The sequence below is a fragment of the Varroa destructor genome, unplaced genomic scaffold, assembly GCF_002443255.2.
Source record: "Varroa destructor unplaced genomic scaffold, Vdes_3.0 BEIS01000005.1, whole genome shotgun sequence".
NCBI classification, from domain to species: domain Eukaryota; kingdom Metazoa; phylum Arthropoda; class Arachnida; order Mesostigmata; family Varroidae; genus Varroa; species Varroa destructor.
Genome location: NW_019211458.1, coordinates 32,520,817 through 32,529,291, shown reverse-complemented (window position 1 = coordinate 32,529,291; position 8,475 = coordinate 32,520,817).

Sequence of the window (8,475 nt, the reverse complement as noted above, 5' to 3'; positions counted from 1 at the left end):
TCGAGAATGCTTCTCGCTCAGGATGCGACACAACGATGAAATTGAATTAATAACTGAAGAAAATTTGTTGATTTTGGCTGCAGCATTACTTGAGAGGTGGCGGTACCCAATTTCACCCAAAGGATTGACTTTTTCACAGTTTTTCAATGCGGCAACGTAATATTGTTAAAAAACAGCATAAACACTAATTATAGGTTTGAATGACGAAATAAAGGCGTGGCTAATTTTGAGCTTCTAAAATTTGGCGAGCGTATTGCAGGGACGGCTACATTGTACAGCTGGTAAACGTACCAGCAACCCAAGAAATTGCCCAAATTTTCTTTGGCGATAAAAGCTGTTATCCTTCAGCGGTACAGGACTCAAACACACATCGTGAAGGTGACTCGAGCCATGATTACGTATCGGTTGCAATGGGAAACTTGGGTTCATCTACCGTACTTAGTCAACTTCCAAAAGCCCCTGGCGATCAAGTCATCCTCACAGAAAATCAAATTGCAAGTGCGATGGCCTAATTTTCTGTTCGAGGGTGTTTTTGCTGAACGAAAATCGGCCGTGTAGCAGAAAATTGATCAAGTTGGCATCCAAACACGTATCAAAAACTTTTTGCAGTACATTCATACAAGGAATAGCATTTGCAGATAATGCGGTGTAATACCATGCTACTCGCGTTGACTACTTCTAGCGTTGTTGTGCGTACGAGCTTCGTCAAAGCTTATTAGCGTTTCCAGTGATTTTTTTTTTAGTGCACCTTCGAAGAGGCAATAGAAGATCATCCTCCATATCGAAAACCGCTCATTATCCAACACATGGAGGACGTCTCATCGTTCTTCATTAATAGCGACATTTTACGATGGTCATTCGTGATGGCGTAGCTACGAGTCTTATGAGAAATGCAGTTAGTGTTTCTCAGCTACCGTTTTCAGATCCTCTGGCGCAGTGGGGTCAACGTATACAGATCATAAGACATTTAATCTTAGCATATACCACTAACATAAGAACTCCATTAATACCAACAAGAAAGTGTCGAAATAAATCGGATCAGCTTTCCTGTCGAGCTTGGAGTGACGGCAAAACTGGCAGCTTACGTTGCCACCTCACTATACGGCGCATAGATATTTCAACTTAGTTCACCACCGTATGCCGATATAATGGAAAGCATAATCTGACCATACCGCGTCGGTATAAGCGGTTGAGAATCTTTCTCCAGAGACTCCATTCGGCCACTTTGACGGACGCTCCCAAGTGGTTCGCAGGAACTAAATAAAAGCATCCAGGCGAGATGCAAACGAAGTATCTACATGGTCTATATTGACTACCAATTGACAGCATATGCACGAGAAAAGTACTCCGTCAGTTCTGCCATATTTCTACTAACGCTGTGCCGGTAACAAACCCATCCGCCCTACGAAGATTTGCCTATACGTTACTACTCTGCCTAGAAGCAAATTAAATCCCATCCTAATTTCTTTTGAGTGCAAAGCTAATTCAATGCTGTAAATACTCACTCGTAGTAGACATAAGGAAATCCATCCATGAATTCGATTGTAGGTTTACGCCTACTTGAAATGTACTATAAAAGGGTGAGACTAGGAAAAATATCATCGTATAATGTTACGGCAAGTTGGTTCGTAAACAAAGCTGTCTGTGCACTATCAAAAAATCCAAAGTGTATTATTGTATGTTACTTTTGACGTAACGCCTTTCATTTTTAGGGTCACCTGGACAAAGCCGCACCGTCTTTCATGGCCTATGCTACTATAGACGTGTGAAATCACGGCTGGGCTGAAAGCGGAACAAACGCCTGAAAAAACTGATTCGAGCTAGCCGTTTGTATGACCTACTAGGAATTCTATAAGGGAAAATTATGCCAGTATGCATTCTATTTACTAGTGTTCACATTATGAGCTTAAATGTTGAGGAGCGAAGGCTTTCCACCGCATCAGTGGCACGCACGGCTATTGATAGCCGAAAACTTTCTGGGCATATCGATACATACATATGTCGTTGTACTGGCAGAAAACCAGTTAGTACTATCACCATTAATAACGATTATTTTTACTATTACCGACCGCGCGGAGTCGACCAGTGAAATAAGGCTAAACATCAAGTGCATTCCGTAACCCAGTCCTACACTGCGTCGTCCATATCCGTAGTGCAGCTTAGAATCACCGGCGTTGCTCTATTCATTACGCAGGCGTACTACCGCCGTTTCCACTAGCATTATCCATCATACAGTCGTGCGTTAATTTACCAGTGACCACGTATCTCATCCACGATAGCACCAGCGGCCCATATAGTGATTGCCTGATCACGTACTAGTGTTACCTGACCACCACGGGACTTCAGTTGATCAGCTGTAATGTTAATTCGTCTATCAGATTCTAGGCACGATGAACTAGCATGCGGCCCAGTCACAGCCATCTCTGACCGCTGGACGCTCAACGCGGGATGATTCCGGACGACTTCAACTTAGCTGCTTCACTTTTCTATTCGATTCAGCTTACGAAAAACTGATCAGCATGGCGAGCAGGTCGTCTACCTTCACTTATTTTGCATGGAGGAGCACAATGCATGTTAACGCGAAGACTCTGCGACGGGTCAACAATAACATAGAGCGCTGCGACGAAGGTCGTTCAGCCTACGATGTTAGAAACCAGCATTCGGATCAAGGCCACGAGGTCATCAGGACTGGTCAGAAGTGAAGGTCGCTAGGCCATTGACATATATACACGTACGCATACATATATATAATTCATTCTAATATTTACAGTCTAGCTTCTGGTCAATATCATGGCAGCCAATCACAACTATAGTATTAAAAATAGACATTTGTAAATAACGGAACAAAATACGTGAACACTTGATGCTATTTCGTCTATTTTGTCCGTCGTACCTGCTTTCGTACAAGGAACTCAGGTAGAATGTTGTGGGCTTACTAGAATAAATGGAATGGCAGCGAACGATCTGCAGTTAGAAGACTGACGAATCTGATCTCTCCGATCACTGATATAATATATGGCGTATATTAGATAATCTTTCTATGTCTCGAGTCTTATTTCCAGCATCGTTGTTAAGTGTACCATTAGATAGCAAGCTCCAAGCACGAAACGAAATGTCCACATGCCCGGAATAGATACAACGACGAATTTCTAAGATAAGCAGAATTAAATTATCTAGACTTTATCTAGTTTCAAATATTTGCATCAAACTACAAAACGGTACCAAAGAAGCATCGACAGCTAATGACATCGCGCCAGATCTGCTCACGATATCATTCGTGTTATCGTTGTTTACGTTTTCAGCTTTTTGCAATAGAGGTATTGTCAAAAGTCGATGCAGTCTGACAGATCCCTTCGTTGGAGGTAAAAACATCTTTATCTTTTTTCTCTGAAGCTATATTTTTCGGTACTGTCCCTCAATGCTTGACCATAATTATCTCAATTGCTTTCACATGCTTTAACTAGAGAGCGATACCAGTGCATGCTGAAATGTTCATGATATTTTTATTTTAATTTTTAAAAAAATGTAATTTAATATTAATTCAGAAAAGAAAATATTTCATTGCTGAGTTAATTTTTAGACTAATACGCTCGTCTTAAATGAACCTGCAAGATGACTTATACTAATTTTGTTAAACGAAATCTTAACATATTTCGTAGTTTGTGGACGTATCACACATGTCCAAAGTTTTCGAACTTTTGTATTTTTTAATATCCCCTAAAATATTATTATAATATGGCTACTTGGCAATGGGCCAAGAAACTATCTTAAAGGATCTATTTTATGAACAAGTAGTTTTAGTAATAAAAACAGGTGAAAATCTATAGACGCATTGGAAAAACTATCAAATGCTTTTTTAGCTCGCAAAAACAGCGCGACTGGTAAACTTTGACATAATTACGGTTAAACCGTGGCCCGTATACAAAATAACTTCAAATCGTAAAAGAACATGGGCTTCTTTACGAAGGCAAGAGCATTAAAAGACCCATCAAATGGAATGAATGTCAGTCAGACCCTCTTTGTATCAAAAAAAAAAATAAAAATCTTGAACACGGTAGGAAATATATAAGTGCATCAATAAATGCATTTCGAGCTTGTTAATAAATCTTGTTTATGAAATAAATCTAGTTATAAAAAAAGTGTACTGAATATGACTGACGCGCCCGTTATTCAAGTCTAAAGCAGCTCCATGAACCTGCTTAGTCGATATCGGTTCAGCGTTCCATAAAGTCGTGAATAGAAATCCATTGTTTTTAATTATTTTTCTGACTTTTCATAAGTAAACATTAGATTTTACTTAAAAGTTGAATGTTACACGTACGTGCACGAACAAGTGCTGCGACTGAAGCTTTGAGCCTTGTTAAGACCATGGAAGTGTGTGTGACTAACAAAACGAGAAATTTCTTTAACATATAAGTATCACATACAGTTCTAGGAAAGTACTGGGAAGTTATTGCCTAAAAGTGCTTACTTAGTTTTCTGAACGGTGCCCAAAAAGAAACTGTCCATATTTCAGGAACTCACCACGCAGTAAAACACTTCCTTGTAAAGTTACGTTTTTTTTTGTTAATAATTATTTTGTTAAATATCTATAGAACAAAGTGATAAATATATGTCAAATGTGACTTTTAATCTTATTAATGAGACGACCAGTCGGCATGTATTTCCTTTGAGTGAATTCCGCCTTTTGCGCGTCCTTTTTTAAACGTTTTACAACATTCGCGAGGTGTTTTCTCAGTCACTTCGCGGTAAGTTTTCGCTGTACTGAACTAAATATCCCACTTGTTCAATTAGCGCGCATAAGCTGTTCAAACAGTCCAAAAGCCTCAAACGCTCATATGACTGCGGTTGGGGGTCATCACACTGGAGTGACCCAGCGAAATAACTGAGTCATGCCATCCCGTTATATCGTGACTGATAGATAGATAGATACCAAAATAGGCTATAGAGGAAAGATATTAGTAGGCGACGGAACTCATCCAAAAACTGGGCTAGCTGAAGGAACAGTAGTGTGAGATTGTCTTAAATGGCCTTTTTTCTCAGTAGAAGAGAGCTCATTGACCGGACATCGCCACCCTAGTGGTCACTCCCTCGAAAGGAAGTCTCGCACAACAGCCCTCAAGCTAGCCGATCAATCGGTGACGGAACCAGCGGCATCACATGATCGCCATGATTAATCCGAGTCACCTTGGATTTCGTCCGGAACTCGAGAGGTAGTATCAACTCGCGCCTACCTCATTGGACCCTTTTGTGAACTTTTTCGTCAGCACTCGGCCTCAACTTCCTCACATCTCAACTTGATGCGACGCGATCAACAACATCCCGCTAGATAGCGGTACATCCAGCTATATCGTTATAGGGCGGGTCGCGTCACGATCAGAAACAGTAACTATTTAACGAGTGCGCTATTATAGGCGAGTGCCGGAACCGTCTAGACACTGCGAGTCCATCTCATCAGGAATTTGCGGTCAAAAGTTCCGTTTTTACACTCGCCAGACTCGCCGTGCACAGTCGTCGAAGACTGAGGTGGCTGACCGGATTGGGACTTAAATCTACTAAATGGATCAATACCTCAGTTAGCGACTGATATCCTGTACTAATAACGCCTGTAATAAAGCTGCTGACATTGATTAATCAATCCTTACTGCTCTATCGTAAATTTGTGAGGACATATACAAAAGGGAGGTTGTAGCGGGTTTGGAATCCGGAAGCAAATAACGCGAAACCAGGGTCCAGGGTGAGAAGATAAATGTATTACGAAATCCCTGACCAAGACCGAATTACCACAACATCGTACGCTGATGACGGATTGACTCGTTACTTATAAGGCGTACTAGTAGTACTTACGTTTACCAGTAGCTAAGTAGTAATTACCGTATTAGTAATAAGTCTTTTTCTCGTTTTTTGCTGCCTAGATTCGGCAAATGACTTTACTACCGTCCGATACTTATTACCGACCAGTAGAGTAGAAAAAAGACAAATGATTCAAAGGATCAAAGATTAATTCCTGCAATGGACTCTGGGCCGGTTTTTCGCAAATACACAGACTATATGGACGAGCGTCCACTTCTTTTACTGCACGTGGAGATTATTATTATCATTAAAGAACTAATGCATATGAATACTGTTCAATGCCAAACAACTCTCTAACTCAAAACAGAATTAAGCTAAAAGGATTCTTTCTTTAGACAGAACCTTATCTATCTCGCTGACAGTTTCCAGAGAAAAGTTAGCTGATTCTGACCGCTTAAGCTGGCCGCGATCTTGCCAATATCTGCAAGCAAACTCCATTATTGTTTACAATCGGCGACCATGACACTCAACGAGAACGAAATCATCGTTGGCAAAGAGCAAGACAAAGCATTTAAGTTGCATGTGTCAGCTATGCTTCGGAGTATTCTCTGAATATGTATGTACACAGACGCATGTTTGAAAATGCCCGCTCTTTAAGACGTGCGCTTATAGCTATCAGTGTAGCTATAGGTGCATGTATTAAAAAGCACGTAGCTGTTTCTGTATACAAGTCGTTACATCTTCTTTGCACCATTTCCAGTTTTATCGGAGTAAGTGTGCACGACATGGCTCGCTCCATAGAGCACGGGCGACAGAAAATTGCTCGCGAGGGCGGATCGCACGGGCGAAAATCCGTTAGTCTGTTGGATCCTTTTGGACATTACGGTATACACATAGCATTGTTATATTGTCGACACATAGCACAGGGGAAAGATGCTGCAACAGGGCCCTTTCTTAGAAGAAGCCAATCACGCGATACTTGCAACAACTAATGGGAGTAAAAAGGACTAAGTGAGCCATCTCATATTCTGCAACATTTCCGACAACAGGAGACGTTTAGGAAAAACAGAAAATTTGAGAGTATTTTTGGCCTGTTGTACGACTAGGCCGGTTTAGTAGGCTGCTGTAGGATGCTAACGGCAAGCGAAGAATAGAACCAAAAGTGAAGGTGGCGGTATTTTCGGTGTAGACGTAACTTAAATCCGGCGAAGTTGTCAGATAGATGCGATAAAACGGGGCAGAATGGAACAGATGTTGAGGGAAGTAAAGAGTACGGAGGTGAAAAGCGCACAGGCCAGGATGTAATTGGACGGGATCCAACTCACCCAATTTCCTGGGACGGTGATTGAAGTGAAGTCGGCTATGGGGATGTATCTGCGATTATTCAGATCGTCGTAGTATCTGTCCTGCGTTGCCGAATACCTATCTTTCCAGACCACGCGAGATATTAATGTACCAAGAAGACGCAGACGTTTAACAAATGCAACCACAATCTTTCTGTGTTGCTTTTGCTACGTAAGCAAAAAAATCAGACCCGTAAGCGGACGGTTTGGAACCATAGATAATTACTAATAAAGTGTTTTTTTATTATGTATTTTTTACTGTTTTTTTTTAATGATCTTCACTCATATGAGATGAAACAAAAGACTAAACCAACGAACTCCTTTTGCTGTAAGATTTGAATCATTTAGTTATTAGCTTCGGAGCACTGTGAAGACAACGGTATTTTTTCTCGTACCGTTTTTCTTAAACGGAGTAAAGAAAATGTGAACATTTTGAACTTCACGCAATTACAAGTTGACAACAGCTTTTACATGCACGAGATCGGACTCGACTAGCCCAAAAAAATATACGTACCGGCTATCCACCTTTATCCGTTTCGTTTACCAAATAGCAATTTATTTAGGTAAAAAATAGATACATTTGCCCTTTAGCGATTACTTAACTAAGCCAATGATAAATATAATAAACGTTTGCTATTCATATCGACAGACACATTTTAGGTGTCCACCTATAAACATTTGCTAGAAGCGTCCGTTTAGTGATAAGGATTGCATCAGGGATCAAAACCGTTTCGACAAAGGAACCATTATGCCAACTAGCACAGATTGATCACTGGGAACGTCACCACTGGGTTAGCAAAGCGCAGCTGTAATGTCCCATAGAACTCAGTAGAATTCTTGTTCTATTGTGTGGAATGACCAGATACATTCGGGGTCTAATCTCATGCCTCTAATATGCCGATGCATGCATTGTAGCTGACCCGTTCCGGCCTATTTTCCGGTGTTCCGGTGAGCCCCAGCTTCCGTTTCAGCTCTGCTCGAAGCCTCTCCCAGCTGAGGTCGACTCTATAGAGCGGTCTTGTCCGCACCCGCTATTTTTATCGGTTTCCTAACGGGACTTCTGTCTTGGCTATCGTCAACTCTCAGCTTTCAATGACCGTTATAAACTGAGAGGTCCGGGTCGGTCAATCTCTTCTTGAACCTTAGAGGCAGAGAGTTATCGAAATTGACCCGCAAGAACGTCTCAAACTTTTTTGACAACAATTTAGCCCATTTAGAAGCAGCATAACGGCATGGTTTATGTATATATATATATATATATATATAATGTTCCTGAACAATATTATACATTGGTTTGTGTCTTTATTTACTTTGCCAGTATTTTGGTATCTGAAAGATA